At 27.0% G+C, this 10,217-nt stretch overlaps 1 protein-coding gene across 2 annotated transcripts in view; it reads left to right on the top strand.

Moving 5' to 3' along the window:
* The first annotated feature begins 5,832 nt into the window (after positions 1-5,832).
* The window catches only part of LOC117167234 (protein transport protein Sec61 subunit gamma), a 5,762-nt gene continuing 1,377 nt past the window's right edge, over positions 5,833-10,217 (top strand). Inside the window, exon 1 of one of the 2 annotated variants that reach the window (XM_033352018.1) lies at positions 5,833-5,967. The gene's annotated coding sequence lies outside the window, so the exon portion shown is untranslated. Of the gene's footprint in view, positions 6,015-10,217 lie in introns of both variants that reach the window. The other variant, XM_033352017.1, reaches the window with a different exon arrangement.

Here is a 10,217-nt window from a genome sequence, read left to right as displayed (position 1 = left end):
AATTAACCGATACCATTGGATTCAGCGGGTCAAAATACATAAGATTAACTAGTTTTTACCTTTTGCCTCTTGAATGCATACGGGAACATACCCAGCTCCCGGCCTATGTAGCGAGGACGCGCCAAAGGCTATGTGGAGGGGTGAGTTGGAACGGAATTTGGAGCCAGCGGTAGAAGGCGCGATGTATTTAAACGGCAACAAACACGACAAACACTAATTCTGCATAAAATTAAAAGTATTTGATGACATCAGGCACCAAAATCGAAAAAATTAAATCCTTTAGTTTTTTATAATATCTTGTAGATTTTTACAACAAAGTAAAAATATTGACAATAAAAAGTTATACATATTTTTCAATTGTTTATAATATTGTACTTTCTTAACCTAGAATGTTTATAAAAGTAATAAAACAATTTCACACTTACATTTTCAAATTTATTCATTTTCAAGAAAAAATGTAACTTTTTAACATCAGTTTAACTAAATCATATACTTAAAATTTCTACCTGCAAATATGAATTTACAACCAAATAGTCGAATTTTAAAACAAAACAAATAAAAACTTTAATCAGTATCTTTTGAATTTTTAATCAAATAGGAGAATTTTCAACACAAAAAGCTAAATGTTTGAGAAAAGAAATGATTTTTTTTTAAACTAGAGAAAAAGATTTATTAATTAAATAGTAGAATGTTTAACGAAACAAACTAAATTTTTAACGAAATATTTATATTGACAACCAAACAGTTGAATTTTTAATCAAAAAGACGAATTTTCTATCCAAAAAGTCAAATTTTCAACATAACTATAACATAACTATTTCACAAAATAATTGAATCTTACACCAAAACAGTTTAATTTTTACACAAGTAGTTGCACTTTTAACTAAAAAAGCTTGAATTTCTAAAGAAAAAGAAATGACTTTTCAATCGTGATTTTTCATTCAAGAAAGAAAGAAAAAAGATTTAAAACACATTTTTTAAACTAGTAGAAGTTTTTCAAGCCACAAGAATTTTTTTTCGAATACTTGATTTCTACCGCCAAAGACGAATATTCAACTAAAAAAGAACAATTTAAAGTAAATATAATGAACAATATATTTAGATTCTCAATCAACCAATAGGATCAATTTGGAACTAAAATGATGAATCTTCGACAACATCAATCCAAAAGGATGAATTTTTAACGAAATAATTAAATTTTAAACCAAATAGTATACTTCTTAACAAAAAGATATACATTCTGAATAAAATATAATAGTAGAACTTTCAATAAAAAATAATTCACTTTTAACTAAAAAGACTACTTTTTATCCAAAAGATGAATTTGAAATCAAAAAGGAAGAATTTTTTGTCTCAAAACGAAATATTTGAATCTCAACAAACAAATTAATTTTCAACTAAAATAGATGAATTCTGAACCAAAAATATAATAATTTCTCAAATAATTTGTCTACTAAAAGTTGAATTTTCAATACAAAAGGATGAATTTTCTATACAAAAAGAGAAATATTCAACAAACCAGTTGAATTTTTGATAAAAAATGAATTTTTTCATTGAGTTCTATGAATTCAGTTTATATTTAATCGAAAGAAAACAACAAAAAGGGAAATTTTTTTTGAAAGCAGGAGAATTTACTAGGAATTCAAGACAAAAGCAAAAAAGGGGAATTCAAAATTAAAATTCACCCACTATTAGATGAAGAGGATCGGAATATTAAACAATCTCAGATTATAATATGCATTTATAATTTAAATCACTGATATGCATACATACATAATGTATTAATGGATGGATTCCAACAAAAAAATGTCAAAGAAATTCGCATACTTTCAATATAGAAGATGGCGAGATTGAACAATCTCAAAATTTGCAATTTTTTAGAGTTTATAATTTGGAAAATTTATTTGAAATTGTGAATCTTGACTAATTTTGGAAAATTTATATTATGAAATTAATAGATTAGAAACTTTTCAATTTTAAGTATTTGAAGTGTGGATAGATAGCTAGAAAAATGTGAATTTTTCAGGAGCGTAAAGAACATTCCGTCCATTCTGTCAAAACGAAATCACTATTTTAAGAAAAAACAAAAGACCACAACTAAGTTTAAATGCTGCTGAATTTAATCCAAATAATTTTGTTTGCTACAAGTAATTCAGTTTCGAGGCAATAGGATGTGGAAGTTGACTATCTCAAAGCCATGCTGACCACAAATTTGTACAGGCTCGGGTGCGGATTGAGATAAAAAATGTAATCTTTAGGATAAATAAAAAATAGAAACTCTAGAAAAAAAAATACTTCCAACACATTTAATTTAATTTATTGCAAAAATAAAAACTTACTTCTGAGATGTGCGGACGCTCAATAAGAATCAGAAATGTTTAATACAAAAAGAAATTATTTCGTTAAAAAAAAAATAAAATTTAGTCTTATGATACCTGTCGATGATAGAATATTTTTTCACCAAGAGGCCTATAAGAAAAAGAGAATGGTTTTTTTCAACATTAATCGATAAAAATTATAAATTATAATGACGCAAAGTTTTCGAGAAAATTAAAAAGAAAATGTTATGTTCATAAAAAAGTACCTATTTTCAATTGCTTATACTGTAATATTAAACAAAGATATGAAAATTTATACGGAAGATAAAATGTGCGCCTTTTCCTTAACTTTCGAATAAAGTATACTATAAAATCCACTTCAATTATTTATTTAACAATATAAATCAAATATTTATAAACAAATAGATTTTTTTAATTTAGACCTGTTTTTTTAATTTATTTTAAAGAGAGGACTAAACGTTTTTCTTGATCTGGTAAAAATTTGGCAGTGAGTAGTCTAATACGTTCGAAGCAATGAATTTTTCAATAGTGGCTCGCGCACGCTAAGTATACCGCAACGCGACTCGCTCGGGCTGGGACTCGACTGTCTACGCGATAAGTAAAACACAACCATCCACTTTCAAAATCGTATATTTTTATATTGTTAATTTAATATATTCAAAATTTATTGCTATTCACAAATTAATTGCTTCGAAAGTATTTAACTACCAACTCCCAAATTTTCACCAGATCAAGAAAAAAGTTTAGTCCGATTTTTAAAATAAATTTTTTTTTTAAAATAGGTTCAAATTGAAAAAACATGTATTTGTTTATAAATATTTGATTTATATTATAAAATAAAAAATTAAAATGGATTTTAGTATACTTTATTCGAAAGTTGAGGGAAAGGCCCACATTTTATCTTTCGTATGAATTTTAATATCTCTGTTTAATATCGCAGTATAAGCAATTGAAAAAAGGTACTTTTTTATGAACATAAAATTTTTGTTTAAATTTTCTCGAAAAATTTGCGTGTCATATTGAAATAAAAAATACGTATCGAATATTTTTAAGTATTAAACAAGAAAAAAAATATTTTACGTGAAAAAAAAATTGGTGGCAAATAATGTGTGGAATCCCCCATGTTTTAGAAAATGAGAATTTTTAGAATAAACCCATTTTCAAAAAAATGTTGGTTTTATCCACCTCTTAAACTTCGAATTTTGAAATTCGAAATTAATAAATTCAATATTTCAAACCCTAATTAAATAGGGTTTCTTAATTTAGGGCGAAGTGGATGTGCTAAAATTATTCAATTCAATTAAGTTCATACCTTCTGTTCAGTTTTTTGGTTTGAAATTTTTTTTTAAATGACAGATTGGCTTAAAAATTGTAAAAAAAATTTTGGATGAACAGTTTTTTATATTGAACAGTAATGAAAGATTAGAAAATTTAAAAAACGTGTTCAATTGTTAGAAAAAATTGAATATGTCGAATCTTTCAGTTTAAAAAATTTTAATTGTCAAATCTAAAAACGAAACAGAATATATTAAAACAATTCCAAATATTTCAAATGTTTAAATTCGATACTTTCATCAAGAAATTACTATAATGTTTTAAATTTCTAATTATTTCAAAATTAAGGCTTTTGTAATAGTACGATTTGTAATAGTACGATGTTAAACTATTTTGAATTTAAAAGGAATTTGAAACCAACCAGTTTTGAACGTTTAAATTTGAAATTTTTGGTTTGAACACAATTTCAGAATCGTTCATTCTTGAAGTCTTCCTCAGCTAAATCATGTTTGAATTTTTAAATTTCAAATTGAAAATTGTTCAATTTCAAGATTTAAAATGTTTTATTTTAAATTGTCGAATTGTGAGAAATTAGTTTAAGTTTTTTTTATTTATAGGACGTTTTAGGCTGAACTGCAAAAAATTTGTTATTTTAAATTACCCAGAAGTACAAAACTATCATTACAAATGTAAACAAAAATTCAATATCGCCATTTTGTACGAAAAATTGCGTACATATAACGAATGTCTTACAGCCTGAACTGACAGTCTAAGAGAAGTATATTTGAAATTTTTGTTAAAAAAGGATGACATAATTATGCCAAATTTTCAAAGTCTCGAATGCAGAAAAATGATGAAAAAATGATTATCAAAACAGAAATTTTCGACGAATGAAAAGTCCCAAATGAAAATAAAGCCACCAAAAATTTTAAAGTCCGATTATTTAATTGCCCGAAAATAGTAAATTACCGAATTGTAAAATATCCATATAATTAATCACTGAATTTGGAAAACAGCAAATTGTCGAATTTCAAAATTCTCAAAAATAGTAAATTGTCGAAATTTCAAATTCCCGAAAATAGTAAATTGACGAATTTTCCAATTCCCACAAAAAAAGTTTTTTTTGTTGATAAAATAATCTTTTATTTTAAGGAATTAAAAGTTCTAAAAATGACTAATTTTAGGAATATGAAATTGCGGAAATTTACTAGTTTTGGGAATTTGATATTAAAACTCTGGTAATAAGCATTATTGATAATTTTATTTTGTCCTAGGAATTTTCAGTTTTCGGTAAAATTTCAGTTTCGCTAATTATTTTTGGGGCATTTTCCTGCTAAGAATCTCACTTATAAATAGAATTTTATTTTCATTACGACATGGGTTTTAAATCTCTTTAAAAAAATTTTTTTCATTAATTCTTATTGGGGGGGGGGGGGGGGGAAAAGTCTCCAATTTACTAATTTCAGGAACACGAAATTTCAAGAATTCACTATTTTCGGGAATTTAATATTAAAATTTCAGGAATAATCATGTTTAATAGTTTTATTTTATTTTGAGAATTTCCATTTTTCGGAAAATTTCTGTTTCGGTGTTTTGACAGATTAGGGCATTTTTAAATTCGGTAAAATTATATAAATCTGTTGAAAATCCCACATATTAAGAAAATTTTTTATTTATTCAGATATTGTTTTCAAATTTGTTTTAATACTTTTTTTCCATTAAATCTTGTTTTAGAGGAGGGGGTCTTGAAAATTCTGAAATTGACTGATTTCAGGAACATGAAATTGCAATAAAATACTAGTGTCGGGAATTTAATATTAAAATTTCAGGAATAAAAATTTTCAGTAGTTTTCTTTTCTTTTGGGAATTTCAATTATTTTTTTTTTTTAATTTTTGTTTCAGTAATTATTTTTCAGTATTTCCTCACATTCGGGACTTTGAAAAACAATCTAAAGCCGTTAAAATTCTTAATTATAAACAGAATTTGATTCGTAATAAGACATTGTCATTCAGGCTGAAACTTTTGAATTAAAGAAATGTTTCGCGGGGTTCCGAACTGTCAAACTCGTAGCAACCAGCGTTGTAGATTCATCAATTGTGTAGTAAATTTCTACTGATGTCAATCTTCTAATGGCCGGTTATCGTGGAATTGACCAATCACAAGAGAGTATTGGGAAACGAATGAAATTTCAAAGAATGAGTGGCAACGTTGACACTGTCAGACGTGTTTTACTTGCAACGTCGCATTTCCGGAAGTTACGCGCGCTACACGGCATCCACGTATTCACGTAGTTGCCAAGAACCCGAAAGTGGAAAAAATCAGTCGTCAAAAGAACGTAACACACGCCGAGTGGTAAGTAATCTGTCAACCCACTAAAAGCAAAGAACTGCTTTATTTATGTGAGTAAAACATTTCCTTTTTCCAATAATTTTTACGAAATAATATCTTAAAACTCAGTTTCTAACCCCATAACCTAAATGTTTGCTACTTTCATCCAATTTGCTGAACATGAAATTGAGTGAACTTGCATCTTGGAATCTACCAGATGAAGATTTTACCTGAGTGATAAATTAAGTTCTTGGCACGTACTTTTCGGATAAAATCGCTTCTATATTGATTATTAGTGCGATACAGATTTTTTGGAGCAATTTTGTTAATATTTTTGGAATAAAAGATTGATCTAGAATTTTCGTTATATTCCTTCTACGTTTCACTTTTGCTCTCCTTTTGACGTTGAAATACCAATTTACGGTTATGAAGTAACGGTAGATTTTACCGCATTTATATGCTTTCTGTACTCAAAGATAGATCCAAGTGCTTTGCCAAAACTGTGTTAACACAGCTATTAGAATAAACTTGAAATTTTACAGGAAATTAAGTCACCGTGTATTTTTTTGTAGATGCGTAATTCTTTAAACAATGCAGTATTAAAATTTAGATAACATATGGTCATTTTGAATTGTCATGTGTCTTCTTGAAATGAGCTTTATCATAAGTACGTAATTGCATGGCTTTGAAAAGCTAGTTAGTTCGTTTTGGTCGTATTAACATTTATTATCAAAATTTCTTACTTGGAAACAATCCTTTTTAGGAATCTTAAATTAATTTATCGGTTTGCTTCCAATTTGATTGTTTACGTAGCGAAAAATAAAAAAAAGATGTTAATATATGTACAGGGCGACTAATAATTCGGTTGGAAATTTAATTATTTTATTATTCAACTATTTTGCTGAAAGGTAATATTTTTTTCGAAAATTTAAATGTTTTATTGAACATTCGTCCCTTTTTAATATTTACACTCTTTACCTTGTTCTCCTCTTTTCTCCCTTTTTAAAAGAATTCCTTTTTTTCTCCTATTTTCAGGGAACTTTCCCCCTTTTTTTCTTGAATATGAACTAAATTAATAGCCCAATAAGAAAATCCAACTATTTTTGGTTCAGAATTCATCTTTTTGGAGTAAAATCTGTATTATTTTGTTGAAAATTTAATTATTTTATTGAAAATTAAACTGTTCTTATGAAAATTTGTCTATCTGGATAGAAAATTCATTTTTTGGTAGAAAAGGTATTTTCTTTGTTGAAAAAGAACTTTTTTTATTCGACAGTCCTCTAAAAAATTTATCTTTTTGGAGTAAAAATTGTATTATGTATTTCTTTGAAAATAAAATTATTTTATTGAAAATTCAACTATTCTGTCGAAATCATATTTTTTTGGGCCAAAAGTTGGAGTAACATCCCTCCGTGGATAGAAAATTTACTTCTTGATATAAAAGTTATCTTTCTTGATTGAAAGTTGAAATAATTGTTTGAAAATGCAACCATTTTTGTTTGCAGTTTAATATTTTTTCTTCGAAATTTAGACAAATTGATTGAAAAATCAACTCTTTGTTTTAAATTTCAACTATTTATTTGAAAAAGCTCCCTTTACTTGAAGTCCAACTATTTGGTTTAAATCTTTTTTGGTTGAAAATTAACTTTTTTTTTCTCGAAATTTACCGACTCGTGAATAAAAGTCTATTTTTTTCTGAAACAATTCGACTTTGTAGCTTGAAAACTCAACTTCTTTATTAAAAAATCATCTCTGGGTAGAAAAATCATCTTTTTTTATTTTGTAGAAAATTAATCTTTTCTGTTAAAAAATGCAACTGTTTGGTTGAGAGTTCATAATCTGTTTTGGTCCATGGTTCAGAAATTAGTTGGAAATCTCTCTTATCAAACTAGGTAATTTTCAATCAGTATTTGCAAGAACAAGGAAATTTTTCACCTTTATAACTATCACAAATTCATTTAGCAGTTGTTGTAAACAAATTGAAAGTTGATTGCGAATTTCAGTTTCAAATATATCAATTTCAAGTTTTTCAAAAGCCATTCAGGTTTTTGACAAAAATGTGTCCGATATTTTCAAGATATTTGGTAACACCACGTTTTTTAACTAGGAAAATATTCGTGATTATGAGAACAATTTTAAACATATAAAAATGGTTTATTTTAATAAATTGTATATATTGGAATTTTTTATATCTCCATACACTTTTAACATAAATTCTTTTCTAGACAGAAATCATTTAGCAATATTTACAAATATAAAATTTCTTAGGAAAAATTGTTGTCTTTTCAATATGTAAAAATTAGAGAGTAATTTTTCTCCCTTTTCGTGTCAAATTACATCGTTTCCCTCCTTTTTTATCCCTTTTTGCGCTATGTATATTTTATTACTCTAACTCTGGAACATGTATTTCCTAAAACAATTCTAGAGTTAAAAAATCTATGATTTCAAATTTGGAGAAGGAATTTTTGTGAAGAATTATAATCGATGCTTGGAGACGAGAATTTGAATAAAGAATTATAATTTTGAGTTTGAGACAAGGAATTTCGATTTAAAAAAATGTAATTTTCACAATTGGGACGGAAATTTTGAAAAATAATTAGGTATCATTGTGATTTAGAACAACGAAATTAAAAAAAAATCTTGCTAAAATTCAGAATTATAATTCTTATTAAAAAATCTCTTCCAAATCAGATTTTTTAAAGTGTTTTTGAATTGAAAGCACTCAGAATTGAAGAATTTAGCCCTAAAACATCTAAAATTATAAAATGCTTAACATTATCATTTTATTCTGCAGTAGAAGCGAAACTAGGAATTCTCAAAGATACTCTAGTTTAGTTTTTCAAACTTCAAATAAAAATGAAAAAATCTGTATGACACGAAGGGCATGACATAATTTTGCCGATTTTTCTAAATCTTAGATGTGAAAAAATGCCGACACAAATTTCACGAAGTTTCAATTTCCTACATGACAATGAAACTACTGAAAATATTTATTCCCGAGATTTTAAAAAGCGAACTCTCGAACTCCCGAAATTATAAGATTACCAAAAATATTAATTTGCCAAAATTACAAATTCCATAATATAATAAATTGTCGAACATTCTGATTCCAATTCCCGAAAATGGTAAATTATCGAACTTATAAACTCCCGAAAATAGTTGATTTACTGAAATTTCGGATAATAATAAATTACCGAGTTTTTAAATTCCCGCAAAAAATCAATACATTTTTTTCTATTTGCATATTTTCTTTTATGTGGGTTATTTATCCTTAAGTGTAGTATTAAATGTTATTTTTTCGTATATTTCCAATTCAGGAAAATGGTAAACTGCAAAATTTTCAAACTCCCGAGAAAAAATGTACTTTTTTCTGTTAGACTAATCTTTTACTTTGTATGGGGTATTTAGTTTTCAGTAAACTTTTAAATCTTATTTTTTCGTGTACGTTATTTTTCCACATCCAGTACTGCCGTCCTGATGAAGAAACACTCATCTGCATTTTAGACGATCCGAGATATTCAATAAAACGCGTTTGCATCTGCACCTTTTAACGTATGAGATTTTTTGAAAAGAAAAGTACTGTTCTTGGGTAAATCGGACATGCTCTATTCATTAAAACAAAAAAAAATGGCGAATTCCAATTATTTATATGCAAAACTGTAGATAGGCTAAATATTAATGCAGAAATTCGCCGAGAATCCTGCTTTCGGTAGATAGGCCTCAGTCTATCTACCGAAAGCAGGAATCCGCCTTGAAGAACCTTCGAGTTTCCTGCTGAAAAAACTTAACAACTACAAATTTTCCAAAAATTAATTTAAAAATAAAATTAAGTTGCAATTATTAATTTATTATTAAATGAACAAATCAGTAATTAATTAAAAAATAAAATTAAGTTTCAATTATTAATTTATTATTAAATGAACGAATCAGTACAAACAAATCAGTGTAATTATTAACTTCTTAATAATAATTTATTAATAATCGTTTTAATCGTCACCATCATCAAAGTTGTGTATAAGGTCCGAAACGTCACTTTTTATAAATAATTCAACTAGAATTATTTTTACTTGACAAATAAAAAATGCAGATAAGCTATTGAAAATAAGGATCGGTGGCTCAAAATTACCCTCGAATCCTGGTGAAGAAACTTATCATGTACTTGACCTATTCGTTTTCAGGAAATCGGACTGCAGGAAGACCGAAGATCCTGGTAAAAAAAAACACATCTGCGCAGATGTGTTTTTTTCATCAGGAACTCAGGGCTCAGCACTATG

The sequence above is a fragment of the Belonocnema kinseyi genome, chromosome 2, assembly GCF_010883055.1.
Source record: "Belonocnema kinseyi isolate 2016_QV_RU_SX_M_011 chromosome 2, B_treatae_v1, whole genome shotgun sequence".
In the NCBI taxonomy this organism is placed as follows: domain Eukaryota; kingdom Metazoa; phylum Arthropoda; class Insecta; order Hymenoptera; family Cynipidae; genus Belonocnema; species Belonocnema kinseyi.
This window is presented reverse-complemented; position numbering and strand designations above follow the sequence as displayed.